Source organism: Lichenostomus cassidix, chromosome 2 (assembly GCF_008360975.1).
Source record: "Lichenostomus cassidix isolate B80296 chromosome 2, HeHo_3.0, whole genome shotgun sequence".
In the NCBI taxonomy this organism is placed as follows: domain Eukaryota; kingdom Metazoa; phylum Chordata; class Aves; order Passeriformes; family Meliphagidae; genus Lichenostomus; species Lichenostomus cassidix.
The window spans coordinates 125,635,143-125,653,249 of NC_139482.1; the positions used below are offsets into that span (position 1 = coordinate 125,635,143).

Below are 18,107 nucleotides of genomic sequence, written 5' to 3' on the forward strand. Positions count from 1 at the left end.
TGGATGAGATGGGAATGAATTATTAAATAGAGACACATGAAATTGCTATGATGACTGCTGATTGGTTCTGTCTTTTAGGAAAAAAAACCCCAAAAAACAACAAAAACAGCTCATGCTGCTGTAATTTGGGCTCTGGATTCAGCTGGGAAGCAGGAATTGAGAGCAGGATTAGCTGAAGCTTTCTTTTCCAGTTCTGTCTAAGGGAGTTAACAGTATATATTTTCCACTGAAAACAGAATTTTCCTGGCTCACCAAAGTCTCAGGTAGGAAGGAAGAATTACCTTTGGGGTTGCTAACTATCTTGTGTTTTGTGAGACCTGCTTGAATGGTTGCATGACTGGCAAATCAGAAATCCTGATGAGTCTAATTTTAGGCTTAAACTCAGTCTGAGCAAAGCCTGAGCTTAACCCTAGATTGTCAATTCCAGTGTCCAAATAAATTTCAATTAGGTAGTGTAAATATCTTCCACATCCTGTCCTTTCCCCAGTTTCTGTCTGCTTTTGACATGCATGTGCCCTTGACATGTGACCTTTTCAGGGTGAGGACCACCCCCTTGTGTGGAAAAATGAGCACATTGTGGTTATTGCTATGAGCAATGGAGGGTGGGGTTTTTTGCAAAAATCACAGCTCCTTAATGGCTCCCCCAGAGAGCTTCTAGCTGGGAGAGGGAAGAAGGAAATGTTGGAAACAGGCTTTTCTAAAAAGACGGTCACATATTTAGCAGCTAAATGACAGACTTGAACTCTTTAAAAAACCAGTCTGACCCATATACAGATGGTATTTATTTGGTCCTCTTTCTATTACGTTATTTTGGATGGAAATGCATAATGGCATAATGTTTCTTCTAATTACAATGTTAAATCATATCTTATAAACAAGATTTCTTATCAAATTCTATTTACAAGTACATGTACTTCAGGCATGTTCTGGTTTCCTTTGATGATTTGGATTCAAAATACAGATAAAGATAACTAAGGAAAATCCACAGTTCAACAGTTTGGAAGAACTGAGCACTCAGGTTTGAGTTTATCTCCTTTGTGAAACACCTCTGCAGCTAAGATGAAATTTAAATACTGAATGGTCTGACAATAATACATTTATAGAGGAAAATGGTCTTATAAGAAATGTAAAATAGAATTGTATTCATTACTCTGGGGGCAGTTTTACCACCACATAATCTTTATTGTAAACATATTTCTCTGGCATATTGAACCAGTTCAGCACACAGAGAAGCCATAGCCCACTCTTGTTATTAATTTAATTTCAATTTTTTTAATCAGGAAGCCAACTTTGCCTGGTTAGGAAGTTATTTCATTCCAAATTATATACGGAAATCGTAACACCAAACTTTTATGGGCAATATAGCCAAAGTTGAATCTTATCTATCTGGTGCTTTTCCATACCTTCTTTTTTAAGCAATTGGTAATGTCTCTCAAGGTCTTAAGGTAGTCCAGGTATCTGTGCATACAGATTTTTAAGACACATATTTAGTGAAATATCTCTTAAAAGTATTGTTGAATATGTGGATTTTTGTGGGACCTTGAACAATAAAAAATCTGTAGATTTAATTTGAATATCATCTCCATTCTACCCGGTTGGGATTTTGTTTTCCCTTACTTGTCTCTTTTACTGGAGATAAATTGTATTTTGGTGGCAGTAATAATTTTGTTCAACATAAAGGATATGATTGGCCTTTTTGTCAGTATTTCAAATTATTCTCTCTGTAAAATTAATAAATTTCTGCATATTTGTCTCTGCATTTTATTTTCCATTCCATTCTTTGTTGCCTTTTTTTTCCTTTTTCTCTGGGGGTAATTTTACCAGTTTCCATGTAATTGGAGGTGATCCATAGGGAGATATCAATAATGTGATTCTTTGTGTCTTCTTTCAGGCTTTTGTACCAACATTTGGGAAACGAAACAAAACAGAGTTTCTGATAATTTCAAACTGAAGGCTAAGAATTGAGGAAATAATTATTGTCACTCTGCTTATTGGCAGAACCCTTTTTCCTGTAACTTTCTTTATCCACTATTTTAGAAAGGATCAGAAGTATATTAATTTTTGTATCTTCATGTCCCCATAGAAGAATTGAATAAAAAAGATATATTAATTAAATAAGGAAAACAAAAGAGCTAGAAGCAGAAGCCAGATGAAATATAATGATGACTAAATACTTTCTTTTTAAACAGAAATAATAAATGAAAAGCTTCTCACTTATTCTTTTTCCTATTCAAGTCTGGAGACTTATTCTGGAGGTATATTGTAATTCGATGTATTTCATCAGGTTGAGGAGTAACTGGATGGAATTAGAGGACGTTTTTTACACAGGTAAACAACTGGGCAATGACAGTGGTGAATGGCTGAAGAACGCAATGGTATTTTGTGTGGAATGGAGTCACTGTGGTTTGAGGTTGTCCACTGGATTTAAGCTTCTTGATGCAGATAAAAGACAATGATAATCTGCAAATAGTGAAGACGTTTACGGTTGAAATTTGCATTTATTTGCACAGTGATGTTAAAGCTAAAAAACAACTGTAGATGCCTGGAAGCATAAATTAAACTCAAGACTTGAACCTCATTCTTAAGTGTATAAAGGCTTTTGAGTCTCTGTTTTGAGCTGAGATGCTTTCATATGTCTTGAAACTCCAGTAAGAAATATTTGTCTAATGTTTTGCTCAGGTCATAAATTCAAAGGAAAAGCTGAGTGGAATCTCCCTAAATTTTCTATTTTCTAGATCCTTATTTATGTGACTTAGTAACCCTAAATTCCTGGTAAGGGAGATGTGTCCAGGACACTACTAATGGCATTCTAATTCAGTTCAGGTTTTTTGAGTTTTTCTGTAGGCAGCCATTTGAAAACCCTCATCAAAGACTTGATCCTGCACATTACTATGCAAATTGTAGCTTGCAAGTTTACCTGGAGCATCCTGGTTTCCATGAGAGTGTATAGAACAATGTCTTTCACATGCAGACCCACTTATGGGAGCAAAAGCCGGAGCAGTTTGTCCTGTGAATAATGACAGAAACCCTAAGTGTGGTGATCTACTTTTCTGATAGAATATTTGTGGGCAAATATTAACCCCATGGAAACTGCAATGATGAGTAATTTCTGTTTGAGAGCTACTTAAGGCTGAGTATGTTTGGCTAGCTTCCTATGTAAAACAGTCTCATTATTTTTTATTACTATTCCAGCATTAAAGCCAAGAACAAGTGGTTGCACCAAGCATATTTTCTATTAAAGAGATTTCAGTCTTCCTCGAAAGTGCTAAGTCATTTTTCTTATCCTTTAACAAGCTTGTTTCAGTGTCAGATTGGTCTCTCTATTTTAATTAAATTCTAAAATTCACATATTTAATTTCAGCTTCCTCTACTTTCACCTAAACCATTGCCTGTTATATCCATATTCAAAGAATTTCCATTACTTTGAAAGAGAATATTAGTATAATGCAACTGGAAGTAATAAAGAATAGAAATTTAGTTGTAATAGTATATCAGATTGTGGTTGCCAGAGAAATCAAACAAATGGCAACATAGATTTCAGCTGGTTGTCACAGAACTGAAAAATGACTAATGTTAGAATTTTGCATTCTCACTGTTCTGAGCTTTAAAAAACTTCTATCAGTAATGATGTAGTACAATGGTGCTTTTTGTAAAGGATGTTATTAATCTGATTAGCAATCTTTCCATGAAATAGCAAGCAAGCATTAAAAACCCATTCTTCCCCTTTTATATTTTTGATACTGACATTTGGTGTTCCACGCAAAAAGTGTGTTTCATCTTCTAAATATGTGTAACATGACGAATTTTAGAAAAAAAACAGCTTTACCTAACCACTGATTATTTCTTTACTCATATATAAAGCATGTATTTCATGTACAGAATATCTACTTTCTTCCTTTTGGATTGGTTAGATTTATATTTATTGAAAACTAGATATTTTTCAAATAAAACCCCTATCATTTCTTTCCTGCAAAATAGCTGGATATTGTGATATTTTTGTTGTTGTTCTCTTCTTAAATCTTCTTGCTAGACTCCTGTAAATGACCTGGAAACATCAGAGCCTTTGTCCTGCCATTTTTAGAAACAAATTAATTTTCATGGCAGGCTATCACAGTTTTCAAATGGCATATATAATGGAAGTACAAATGTCCCACTTACATCAACATAGTGTATTCCAGCCTTAAAACTTTTACCTTTTAAGCTTCAATTCAATGGCTAAAAATGTGGTGATTGGGTTGGGTATTTTGTCTTGTTTTGTTTTGTTTTTTTTTGTGTTTTTTTTTGTTTGTTTGTTTGTTTGTTTGTTTGGGTTTTTGTTGATTTGTTCTGGTTTGTGGGGTTTTTTGGTGTGTTTTTGTTTTTTCTTTTTTAATGAACATTTGAGAGTTGTTGGGGGGGTGGGGCTAGTGCAAGGAACCTTTAGAGACTCAGAAAAATTCATGGACCAAACCCATGTAGGTCTACTGAGAGTACATTTAGTTCATGTAAGTAAACAAATTGTTTCACTGCCTAACATTATATTTATAGAACAAATGAGACCAGAGGTCTTGTCACTAATGAAAGTCTTCTGAAGTTGGGTTCTGCTGTTCTTGAGAAAAAGTGAAAAACCAGAGGTGTTGAGATTAGACAAATCCTTATTAAGGTGACCATCATCTTTCATAGGCACTACAACCATGTTTATGCACTTCACTTTCACCAAAGCCTAGATTCAATTATTTATTCATTTAATTAATCAAATATAGCAATTAAGTCAAGAATGACTGAAAACTTTGTTCTTATATTTGTTTGGACCACTTGTTTTGGTCATTGATTAAGCAATGGATGTTTGATTTCTGTCTTAGAAAAAAAACAACAACTTAAGCTTTAGAACTTTGGGCAGAATAACACAGTTTATCCTGAACAGAGTTAAAAATAAGCATCTTTATAAAGACACAGTCACTGGAGTCACTGGAGAAGGTTTTCTTCTCTCTGTGTTCTTAATGAGCTAGTTGATTAGCAGATCAAGTAAAAGATGGAGAAGTTCTTATTCAATCCCTTCTTTTTCCTCAAACTGAAAATTAACTCCATGGAAAGCACCTTAATGCACCAATCACTTGGGTGTTTTGTGAGGTGGTGGTCACCAGTATTTCTCTAAATTACCCTAGTTGGATGGCACACTTGAATGCTCATTATAGTTTAGTGAGAATAAGGGTGAAACCATAAGTATTCTGGGATGATGTATGGGCTGCTGATGCCCAGGTACTGGCAGGGGGCTGAGGAGCAAACCCTGTGAAGGCAGCAGCTCAGGGCTGCCCATTGCTGGACACAGCCAGCTCCAGCTGGGACCTTGTTGGAGTCTCTGGGAAAATGTATTTAAGTAAAAACAAAATGCTGAACAAGCAATGAGGAGTAATCAAAAAAACGTGAAAAACAGCACTGTGAGCACTAAGGCTACAAAAGCAAGGAGAGGAGGTTCCCCAGGCAGCAGAACAGGGATTGCCCAGCAGCCCAGGGAGATGGCAGAGTGGAGCAGATATTTACATGGCAGCCTGTGGTGGACTCTGTGCTGGAGCAGGTTGATATTTCTTGCAGGAAAGGAGGCCCATGGAGAGTCCATGCTGGTCTTGGTTTATCCTGAAGGATTGCAGGCCATGGTAGAGCAGGGGAAGGAGCAACAGAGAATTGTTATGGTCTGACCTCATTTCCCATCTCCCTCCAAGTGAAGTTGGCAGAGTCAAAAAATGAAGAAATGAAATTGAGCCTGGAAAGGAAGGAGATAGGGATTGAAGGAATGGTGTTTTAAGGTTTGGTTCTCACCACTGAAATACATTTTTAATTGGAAATGAGTCAAATTAATTTTTCCCTGAGAAGAGGCTGATTTGCTCATGGTGGTAGTCAGTGGTAAATTATCTTCTAGTCTTTATCTCAACCTCTGACCTTTTCCATTTTAATTTCTCCCTCTTTTCTTTTGAGAAAGTGGAGAGAGAAAGAGAGTAGGTGGGTGAAATTCTGGCAGCCAGCCCAGGTAAACCCATCACAGAATATTTTGTCATTTCTGTCAAAAGGTTTCATTTACTGCTCTACAGAACTTATACAATATAACTTATACAAAGTTATTTGCTTTTTAGAGACTTTAGTGTTAATACCTTTTGGGTTTCCTTTTGGAATGTATTTATTTCTTTACCTTTTAGAATTTGCCTTGGCCTGAATGGGACAGACATAACTGCATCCAAAAAAATCTGGGGGACATAGATATGCTGAGTTTTTCTATGCTTTTAAAAACTTGTGTGAAATATTCTGTAGGCCTTACTAGGCTGTGCACTGCAGCAGTTCTCATTTACCTGGGTTTTTTTGTGAAAGTTTCCTGAATGTAAATTATGTTAGACAGAATATTAATGGTTGAACGAACTGGATTTTTCCAGTGAAACTTTCACTTGATCTCTAGTGCTTATATAATTAGCTTAATCTCAAACTTGTCGTAGACTTGACATGTTTACCCATATTAAATTCATTTATATGGGTAGCACTCGCACACCACTTCTGAATCAGCAGACAGTAACTTACTGCTGAGAGGCACAGAGGATGAATGGCTTGAACAGCTTTTTGAACTGCTTCTCAGCTGTTTCCTGGCTCTTTGAGCACTCACAGTCCATTTCATGGCAAAATTAAACATTAGTTCAAACTGTCACTGTAGGTAGTTTGAGACAACATGCTTTACTTAGCTTTGGAACAGTCACTTAGAGCTAAGAGGGATCTTACTGCCTCTCAGCTGCTAGCTGGCACTGGGTAATTGAGACAGTTCCTAATTGTGTGAGAACATTTCCTTCATTCTGTACCAGCATAAATCACCCCTTTCTCATTCCAGCTCAAGCTGCTTCAGAGGAGGAGTGCCCCTGCAATCAGATACCCATTCCCACTGTGATTCTGTGGGCACCAGCAGCTGTTGCTTTTCAGACTTGTCCAGCTCTGGATTGTGTAGTGCTGTGCATTCCCTCCTTACCTTTCTGGCACAAAGCAGGAATGGATAAAGTCAGAGATACTCACATACACACTGGTGTCCACAGAAGGATCACAGGATAAGAGTAGTGGTTTTCTTTGGACTGAAGCTGATGGTGCAAAGAGTCTTCCCAGAGGTTCTGCTCTTGGTTTTTATGCTGGATCTTCTCAGAGCAGTACCACTAACACAGCCTATTTCTGATTCATTCTTACATAAGAGATATTTATTAACAGCTGAGAAACAAGCAACGTCTTAAGAGGCCACAGATTATATTTACATTTGCCTGTCTCTTCATGGTCAGATTCAGCTGCTTTTCTCTGGAGAGGAGGGGAAGGTGAAAATTACTGTTATGTCATAATCTTCTTTGAAGTATTGAGAGATGTATGCCTCATGAGTTAAAATACCAAAAGAAAAATTGAGCATGGCACAGGGGTTTCAAAATACAATGTTTATTCTAGAAAATAATTAAATCTATCACCCCAGATATACAGCTGGAATTCTAGATGTGGTTGAATAGTGGATGACAGAACCACTGGCTACATCTTTTTGTGTACATCTTGTGGCATATGATCAACTCACAGTTGAGCCTGAAATTGTGAAAGATCTGCTGCTCCATCTGGATCGCTACAAATCTATGGGGTCTGATGGGATTCATCCAAGAATCCTCAAGGATCTAGCTAATGTCATAAAAGAAAACTCTCTTGATGATTTTTGAGTGGTCTTAGAAATCTGGAAAGGGCCCAGATGGTTGGAAGCTGGCAAATATTGTCCTGATTTTCAAGAAGAGCAAGAAGAAGGACCCTGGAAACTACAGGCCTGTCAGTGTCACTTTGGTGTAAAGTTATGGCGAATATTATTCTGGAGGTATTGAAAAACACCTGAAAGATAGCACAGTCATTGGCCACAGCCAGCACAGCTGCTTGAGAGGAAAGTCCTGTTTATCAAACCTGATTTCCTTTTATGACAAGGTAACCCACCTGGCTGATCAAGGGGAGGCAGTTGATGTGATCTTTTTGGATTTCAGTAAAGTTGTAGATTTCAGTAAAGTTTTTGATACCAGCTCTCACAGAATCCTTCTGGATAAAATATCTAGCCCACAGCTGGACAAACAAATCATGGGATGGGTGAGCAGCTCACAGCTCAGGCACAAAGGGTTACAGTGAATGGGGTGACATCAGACTGGGGACCTGTCACTGTGGAGTTCCACAGAGCTCCATCTTATGCCCTTTGCTCTTCTACGGCTTAATAAACGACCTGAATGTGGGACTGGAAGGGATAGTAAGGAAGTTCACAGATGATACAAAACTGGGAGAAGCCATTGACACCCTTGAAGGCAGGGAGGCTCTGCAGAGAGATTTCGACTGTGGTAAGACAGGAAAAGGCTGCAGGCAGCCTTGACCTAAATAAGTTAGAGCTGTGCCCCTAAATAAGCGAGATAAACAACTTTGCTAGAGAAAGAAGCAGCGAATGCGGAAGTGTATGACGAATTAGCAAAAGTACCTGTAGATAGTTTGCTAACCAACTGTAACGTAATAAGGAACATCTGTTATGCATGTGAAGAAAGGGTATAAAAAGATGTACCTGGGGATAATAAAGGGCTGATGCCTACCACTATCTTGAGTGTCAGCCTTGAGTCTACTGTCACTTGATAAATTAGAGGGCTGGGCCATCACCAGCCATAGGAAGTTGAACAAGGGAGTGATGGATTCTGCTCCTGGAATGGGGCAACTGTGAATGTACAGACAGAGTGGGGAATGAGATGCTGGAAAGTAATGCTGTGGAAGGGGACTTGGGGGTCCTGGTTGATGATGAGTTTAAATGAGTTAGAAGTGCCCTGGCAGCCAGGAGGGCCAAGCATGTCCTGCAGTGCATCAGGCACAGCATTGCCAGCTGGGCAAGGGAGCAGATTGTCCTGCTGTTCTCTGTGCTGGGGCAGCCTCACCTTGAGTCCTGTGGGCAGTTTTGGACACAACAATACAAGAAATAATAAGCAATTAGAGACTGTCCACAGGAGAGCAGTGATGATGGTGAAAGGTTTTGAGAGGAAGCTGTATGAAGAGCAGCTGAGGTAACTTGGTCTGTTCAGCCTGGAGAAGACTAAGGGGAGACTTATTGCATTCTGCAACTTCCTTGTGAGGAGAAGAGGGGGAGCAGACACTGATCTCTTCTCTCTGATGGCCAGGGACAGGACATAAGGGAATAACCTGAGATTGTGTCAGATGAGGTTTAGTTTGGATATTGGAAAAATGTTCTTCACCCAGAGAGTGGTTGGGCACTGGAGCAGCTCCTCAGGGAAGTGGTCACAGCATCAAGCCTGGCAGAGTTCAAGGTGTATTTGGAAAATAATCTCAGACATGTGGTGTGACCCTTGGGAACGGTGCTGTGCAAGGCCAGGAGTTGGACTTGATGATCATTGTGGATCCCTTCCAATTCAGCTTATTCTGTGATTTTGTGGTATTTCATTACACTTGCTGCTTTATTTGACAAAATACTGCTCTTAGTCTTCTTCTGATAGCAGGCCGTAGGAATATTGCCTATTTGGTTTTTCTGGAAGTTTTTCTGACACATCCCCTGACAAGCACTTATTGTTTTCCTTACAGCTTAGAATGTGAGCTCTTACTGAGTTAGAAAGTTAATTTTCTGCTATCCTTTAGAGAGAAGTTTGATTGTCAGATTAGATGAAGTGAACATTGAACAAAATGAGTGGGTCTGCAGTAAGAAAAATAAGACCAGTGAGTACTGGATTGATGCCAATGTCTCAGAAGTAAAGGTGCTAGCTAAAAAGTAAGTTTTTGCCTTTTGTTTTTATATCAAGAAGATATTAATGTCATGTTTCTGACCTTAAACTGTAAGGAAAAGACTTTGGGTTTAGTTGTACTCAGTGTATTCGTCTTGGGTCTTTCACTGGGAATTCTGGTTCTTTTCACCAGAGTTGTAATTTTTGATAAGTTTACTTATATGGTTTTGATAACATATTGTGGTAGGTTGACCCTGGCTGGAAGCCCAAGGGCTAAAGGACCACTAAAGCTGCTGTCATTGCCTTCCTCAGCTGGACAGGGGAGAAAAAGTATAATGAAAGGCTTGTGGGTTGAGCTAAGGGTGAGGGGAGTTCACTCACCAGTTGGCATCATAGGCAAAACAGACTATTTGGGAATATTATTTTAATTTATTACAAATCAAATCAGAGCAGGACAATGAAAAACAAAACCAAATCTTAAACACACTTTCCTGTTCCCTCAACCCCACCCTCCTTCTTCTGGGGTTTAACTTCACTACCTCCTCCCTGCCAGCGGCACAGGAGTGTGGGGAATGGAGGATACAGCCAGTTCATCCACCACAAGCTGTCTCTGCTTCTCCTTTCTCCTCAGGGAGAGAGCTCCTCACACTCTGCCCCTGCTCCACTGTGGGATCCTCTCCTATGGGAGAAAGTGATCCAGCTTCTCCAAGGTGAGTCCTTCCCACAGACCTCAGTTCTTCACAAATTGTTCCAGCATGGGGTCCCTTCCACAAGGTGCAGTCCTTCAGGAACAGGCTGCTCCAGTGTGAGTCCTCCATGGGGTGACAAGTCCTGCCAGCAAACCTGCTCCAGCATGGGATCCTCTTTTCATTGGGACACAATTCCTGTCAGGAACCTGCTCCAGTGCAGGCTTCCCACAGGGTCACAGCCTCCTTTGGGCATCCACTTGCTCTGGTGTGGGGTTCTCCAGGGGCTGCAGGTGGATCTCTGCTCCACTGTAGATCTCCATGGGCTGCAGGAGCACAGCTGCCTCCCCATGGTCTGCACCAGAGGCTGCAGGGGAATCTCAGCTCTGGCACCTGGAGCACCTCCTCTCCCTCCTTAACTGGCCTTGGTGTCTGCAAAGTCGTTGATCTCACATACTCTCACTCCTTTCTCCAGCTGCAAATGCTGTGGAAATTGAAATGCAGCAACTTCTTTTCTTCTAAATTTGTTATCCCAGAGGTGCTACCACTCTCTCTGATGAACTCAGCCTTGGCAAGAGGCAGGTCTTCTTTCAAAATGTCCCAGTTAGACTATATTTTTTAGACTTATTTCAATGAAAAGATTCTCATGTCACAATAAAACTTTGAAGTACTGGTAAGTTATATTTAAAATTTTAAACTAATGTCATGAAATATTTGCAGCTAGAGAAATGAAATATTTGCAATGTTTCTTTTTCTTTTTCTTTTGATCTGTAACAGAAAAAAACCTTAAAGAAGTCTTAAAATTTCTCTGGTCAGAGACTGAATTTTCATTGAGCTCTTTGTGGGTGTCAAATTGACTTTTTAAAATATTTACATAGCCATAACTTGAATGTTAGTTTTAATTTTCCTTGTAAATTTTGTTAGTGCCACATAAAGCACTCTCTCTAGTTCTTAGTTATGACTTAAAGGAGCACTAATGAGAACGAAGGTTGAATATGTTAAAATCATAAATAATGATACAAATTATTACTAAAAAATGCATATTATTATAAAAAATAATACACATTTTTTATTAGTAGATTTAAAGATAATGAACTCAAAATCACTAGAAAGATTAAACTCATTCTGTATATTGCATACTGAAATAGGGTAAGTTAAATCACTATATGATACGTATAAGTCTGGAATACATTTCTGAGGAATCAAGCTAGTAATATCTTTTTAAGTATATAAAATAAAGAAAATGTAGTAGAAACAGACCAATTTAATGAAATAGACCCATTGCTTAATTCAGTTTCTTGTGAATCAAAATAAAATGCATTCCACAAGGCTCCAGCGCTCTCCTAAGAAAACAGCAGCCAAACAAAATCACATTTAAAAAATAATATTTTGCTTCAATTTATTTGCCTGTTTGGTGGCTGTTTATTGTACACATCTATTAGTGTTCCAATTTATTTCAATGGCCTATACAAAGAAATAATAGACAGGTAACATTTTTTCCTCCCAGACTCTTTCCTGTATCCCCAGTGGCACCCCGTCAGTCTCCTTGCAGAAAAGCTCTCATTCATCAGCATCTTTGGGAACACAGAGCCATAGAGGTTTGAGTTTTTATCTGGCAGCTACACAGAAGGTGCGGCTGAAGCAGTATTTTTGAAACTCCCTAGCATTGGTATATAGCAATTTATAGGAATTTGAAAAAATTCCCAGCATAACACAGCTTATGTAAATACTTTGACTGAAAACTTTCAGAACCAATTTCAAAAGCGACTGTTCTCTCCTGCCTATGTTCTTTAATAGTAGTATTCTAAAACTTTTGGCAGAGTGTTATTATTTTCTAAAGAAGCTGCAGAAAGTATTTACAGACTATATGAGACTAGTGATTGAATCCAAAGAGCTTGGGGAGGCTTGAAACAATTACTCAGTTTGATAAGGGATAAATTTTTAGTACTACCAGTGAATGTGTAAATAGTGAGGCAATTTAAAGGAAATAGTCTTTTAAAACATCCCACAAGAACAACAAGGCATATTTTGAGGGAAGAAGGAGCATGGTTTGGATCTTTTGCAGCTAAGAGGCTCATTTAAGAGGAAGGTTGTTTGTCCTGCAATGAATACAAAGTAATCCTTCAAAATACTTAATCTAGAGTACAGGGCATTCTGCACTCCAGTAGACACTTCTGCCATGGGATCTCAAGGATCTCATGATTGCCTAAGTGCAAACAGAATCATGTTTTAAACCTTCTGCCTGGGAAAAACTGACTGGCCAGCCTCTGTTCACCCGCTGTTCTCAGAAGCTATAGGTATTCTGTGAAATATATCTTTTCCTTCTGAATATTTCATGTATGTTCTTCGGCCTGTAGCATTTTAAACATTACTGTTTGTCCAGATAATATCTAGTTTCTTGTATTTTAAGAACAAAACTAGTAATAATAACAATAACAACAATAAAAATAAAGAAACATTCTACTCATTCAAGTAAAGGATTATTCCCAACACAATATGTAGAATACAAGGATGTGACAAACAAGACAGTGATAAATTTTTTACAACTGATATTTTAATCTGTTGCAACAATAATCACATATTTAATTATCCAAAGAAACAAATATATTTTGTCATGTATTCTGGAGAGAGAAAAAAAAAAAGATAATTAAGACATCCTCTCATGTAATGCTTACCTGGTAAATTTCTGATTGTTCATCTGTGAAAGGCCATTACTGTTAATAAAAATGTGCCATGCAGTGTAATGTAGCTCTGGGCATCTTAATTTAATTTTTCAATACCCTACTATATTGGAATTCATGACACCTTTAAACAAATGAAAGCACAGACGTTTAATCATTGTTTGAAGAAAAACTGCTAAATAAAGATGAAGCCTGAGAATTGTCCAGGCCTTAATATAGCAAAATAGTGTATTATCACCAATCCTGGTAGCAGCTGAGAAGATCACTGAGGAACATTAATATTATCTGCAGGCTCTATTAGTATTATCTGCAGGCTCAAACAAAGCTTGAACTTTTATTCATTCAAAGCCTTGCATAGTTTTGACTAGACTTTCATTTACTCTGATTTGGCTGTTTGCTCTAATCTTCAATGTCATTCAGAATTTATTTTCCACATTTGCCCTTTTGCCCTTTTTCCTGGCTTTAACTTCCCCTCATTTCCTTTTTCCTTTTCTTAAAGTCTATCTTCAACTAGCTCTAAGTATCCTTCACCCTGTTAAAAATGTGAATTAAAACACTGTTGCCAATTTTCATATAATTTATTGTGTCTGTTTTTTTCATCTGTCTTCCTGTGTTTCAATAGTTTTAGTTCAGAGCTCTTTTAGACAAAAACTGCATACATTTCCCCAAGAAAAGGACCTAACATATATGGTCTCTGTGCTATGCTGATCCTTGGTTAGAGTCCTAAAAAGCAGGATTTGCTTATTATCCACAATAATACTTGTTGTCAGCTTGAATTAAATACACTGCTGTCCGTGTTTGATATATGCTTACTTTATATGTCCATAGGTATTAAATTAGCTTAAAGATGAAACTGTCACACAGGTAGTAGAAATCTGCTATGTAAATTATTAAGAATTACTTATCTCAAAATTAACATTTATGGTCTCACACATAAGGCACAGAGGAAGAATTTTTTATTCCATTCAAAGTGCTCTCTGTGTCTATCTGCATACATAAATGATACCCATATTTGAAAGTATAATTTCATTACCAACTATATCACAAATTACATTCTCAAGACCTTCCAATAGTAAAAGTTGACTTAATATCTATCTGCTAGGCATTATTCTGGACATATGTTTTGTGTCACAAAACATGGCCAGGTAACTAGGTGGTTTAGATACAAACTAAACCTGTTAAGGACAAACATCCAGCAATTCACTTAGTGTGTGAATATAATTCCACTGAAATGCATAGGAATTTCATCACAGGCTTTCATTTGATGTGATGCTGTGAATAATGAGATGTTTCTGGGTTATATACATTTCATTAGAAAATTTATATCATGTCTTCTTTTTATGACACTGGCATTGTATGCTCTGTGATGCAGACTTAAAAAGTGTGTTGTTATTATTCAAGACATAATGAAGTCAACAGGAGATCATGTCTGTTTTTCATTTCTTTATCATTAAGCACGGGGGATAAAAGAAATTCCTATCTAATGCAGATATTTAATTATTAACATCTCTGTAATGGTTGAGCATGTAATTTGTGTACAGATGTAGGCTGAGTATTGTTATATGGCACAAGAACTGTGTTTGGGCTAATATGAGCCATTGTCTGGGAACACCTGTAAGAAGAGCAGAATACAGATATATCAGGATGGGAAACTTGGGTTTCTTTATAGTTTCCTTGGAGATGCTTTCCCTGGGATCTAATACCAATGATAGGCTGCATATGTTAATTCAATTTAGTATTATATCATCAGTGGAGGTAAAATAACAATGAAGTTAAATTAGGCTGAACAATAACTGATATCCTATATTCATTATATGTGTGTGAAAACTGAGTGTGTTTTACCACTAAAATAAATCTCAAAGAAATTCCAGAAACAATTATTAAGCTACTATTTTAAAGTGTCATCAGTTGAGTCAGTCTCTGAAACTAGAGATTGTCCTTGATCTCTTTCCAAAAGCAACCAATACTTTAACCCTTGCAGAGATAAAACACTTCAACATAAAGATGTAAACCTCCCTCCCCTTCAAAATAAAAGCATATTAAATGTATTTAATGTCTTTTTTTCTGTAAGGGTGACTGAGATCTGACACAGGTTACCTAGGCTTTAGAGTTTTCATCCTTGGAGATTCTCAAGAGCTGTCTAGACAATGTCCTGGGCACTAAATGATCTTGTTTCAGCAGGTGGGTTGGACACAATGACCTCCAGAGACCCCTCCAAATCTCAGTCATTCTGGGATCAAATGATAAATTGCATTTGTTAAAATCAGCTTCCTATTTCTTCTGAAAATTCTCAGGTAATACATGTGTTGCTTGCTGGGCAATGGCAACAAATCCAGAGCTGTAGATGGTGAGAAGAAAGGATCTGGAAGCATACCAACTTCTGGCAATATCCACACTGGAGTCAATACTTACACTTCAGAAAAACTTCTCTGTAACTAGAGATGAGAATTATGAAAAGAATTTGAAAGAAGTGCTACTTTACCATAACATATGTTAAGATCTTAAAACATTAATCAATGTTATCTTCTGTTATTTATATCTGAGACTACAGTAAAAATTAGTGAATGGAATCTGGGAGTTTTAACGAAGACACTTTTTGCACATTGTTCCATGCAACCATCATTCTGACACTGCTTACATATAAGCTCCTGCAGTATATGACATTTATTGGGTCAAATCTTCACTTTGATATCCAAGAGAAGGAATTATTACAAAGAATTCTGGTTTTACATCTATTTTGCATATGCCAGTTTCTATTTAGATAGCTCTTTATGACTAAATCAGAGCTTCTCTACTTACGTGATGAAAAATGCCCCTATAAGTGGCTCATCTCTGCCAGATTTCAGCTCCCATTCTAGATGTCTGCAAAAAGTGGCAGCAAAATATATGACATTGAAGTGTTTTGTTCAATAATTGTAATTTTATTCAGTCTGAAACATTTCAGCTCCCCCTTCTCATATCCACAAAATTTTCCCTGAACAGATACCAGATCTTGATATTTGGATAGGAGACAGACTTAGAAAGGATTACTGGAGGAAATGTCAGGCAGCCTTTACTTTGTGAGAAATATATTCACTGAAAATATCTGAGTATAAAATAAATGCAATGGCCATGGTCTCTCTTCCAAAATGAGAACTTGGTAAGCCACTTTTTCCTCCAGGTGGAAGGACAACACAGACTCTTCAGAAGCATTTCAACACAAAAGTAAAAATAAAAAGTTCTGAGTGGCTTACCACTGATCTACTTTCTTTTCAAATGCCCACAACTTCTCAGAGGTCACTGCACTCCCAAATGAATGAGGTCTTGCTTTACTTGGAAAACTGACAGGTGACAGCAGTGTCCTTATGTCTGTACCTGAACTAGTGGCATAGGATGGATCTGTGGTGTGTACTGGACCTGATTTCATCAAGATGTGCATTATCCTCGTCTCAGTTCTTGAGAGAGAAGGAAGCAAAGACAATGGTATGAGAAGATAATGCACTGCACTCTAGACTTGACTCTTGCTTGAAGGAACATGGCTCTGGGATCCTGGACTGAGTCATTGACAGCGAGTTCTGGGACATCATCTGATTGACTTTGATTGAGACCTGGGATGATCTGCTGCTGTAAGCACAGAAAACTTTCTGTGTTTTGAAGTGCTGTCATGATGTTTATTTCATCCTCCAAACCACATCCTGATTCAGGTTATGTTTACTAGTTTGGTTTTGTTTTGTTTTGTTCTAAGAGCACTCTGGTAGGTCTAAAAGACTTTTAAAAGACTAGTCAATGTGCTCCCTTTGAATTACAACATCCAGCCTATTTTACCACAGAATATGCTGTAATGTGAGAAACACTGACTGATATCCAGACAGTACTGGAAAAAAATCCCACTCTGACTACTTAAACCTCACTAATAAAGAGGCTTGCGGATGGTTGTATGCCATTTCTGCTGGGTTGAAAACTGCTGCCAAATCAGGATTCAGTGAATTATATGAAGCAAATGAACATTCTGTCACGTTGTTGTTTATTTTGTCAAGTTGCTGGATTGGATAGGCTTTTTTCATCGTTTTCTCATTTTCCCATTTCAGACTGTGTTAGTTGTTATGGAAATATTTGTCATTGTCATGAGTCAAGCTTAGTCATAGCCACATGGGCGAATAAAACTGGCTTATATATTAGCTGAGCATTTATGTGAAGGTTTGGGAACTAATAAAGATTTTTACAATGTTTGTGGCTGTTCATATGTGTACATGCACATAAATACATATACATAACTCATAAATCTGAATTATGCAATTTTTATCCACATAGGCTTGAAGGAAAGTAAATGGTATGAGATGTCCTAAGACTCTGGTAATAATATTTTTTAAGCATTTGGACAACACTCTGATGCCCCTCGTGTGACTCTTGGCCTGTCCTGCACAGGACCAGGAGTTGTGCTGGATGATTCTAATGGGTTCCTCCCAACTCAGCATATTCAATGGTCCTATGATTTGTCTTATGACCATATCTTAAATTTTGCAAGTCATATATTTTGAAGTAAATTATTTTTGGAGGTATTTTAGGGTTGTGTGAAAATGTACAAGATATGTAAGAAATACATACTATAATATAAATATAAATATTTATATAGACCTCATTTCACATATTGTCTTTGTGGTAATTTTTAGTGCATTTAGAATACCAAATCCCTTGGTCACAGTTCTTCAGGCGGCTCATTCCTTCCACAACTCTAGAGCTACACACTAGTTTGAATGAAAATAAAATCTGTATTGTGGGAAAATCTATGATATAGGAAGGCAGAAGACCTCTTGCACTATTTTGGTGTTGCTTGAACTCCTTTTTTATGAGCTGAAGATAACTATATATTTCACATATTTAATGTTAAATACATTTAGTCTATTATTTTAAAAAATAGCCTTTAAAAGTCAATGAAAACTCCTTGATTATAACCATAAAACATCCAGGCAAATAGAGGCATAGAGGCATGTATAATTAACCATAAATGGTTACAAATTATAATACTTTTATTTTTGATCACCTAGAAG

At 37.5% G+C, this 18,107-nt stretch overlaps 2 long non-coding RNA genes across 3 annotated transcripts; one reads left to right on the top strand and one right to left on the bottom strand.

The window, feature by feature from the left end:
* Positions 1-2,318: 2,318 nt before the first annotated feature.
* LOC146442199 (uncharacterized) lies at positions 2,319-7,203 on the bottom strand. The gene is made up of 4 exons (XR_014849569.1): positions 7,024-7,203; positions 5,521-5,740; positions 2,918-3,007; positions 2,319-2,460 (listed from the first exon to the last, which is right to left on the bottom strand). It is a non-coding gene; the product is annotated as an uncharacterized LOC146442199 (long non-coding RNA).
* A 1,391-nt stretch (positions 7,204-8,594) lies between these two features.
* Positions 8,595-17,562, top strand: LOC146442200 (uncharacterized). 2 transcript variants are annotated; one of them, XR_014850181.1, is made up of 5 exons: positions 8,595-8,712; positions 9,631-9,760; positions 10,345-10,423; positions 15,152-15,261; positions 15,375-17,562. It is a non-coding gene; the product is annotated as an uncharacterized LOC146442200 (long non-coding RNA). The 2 variants fall into 2 exon arrangements; XR_014850182.1 differs by lacking the exon at positions 9,631-9,760 and having other exon boundaries at positions 8,601-8,712; positions 15,375-17,561.
* The last annotated feature ends 545 nt before the right edge of the window (positions 17,563-18,107 follow it).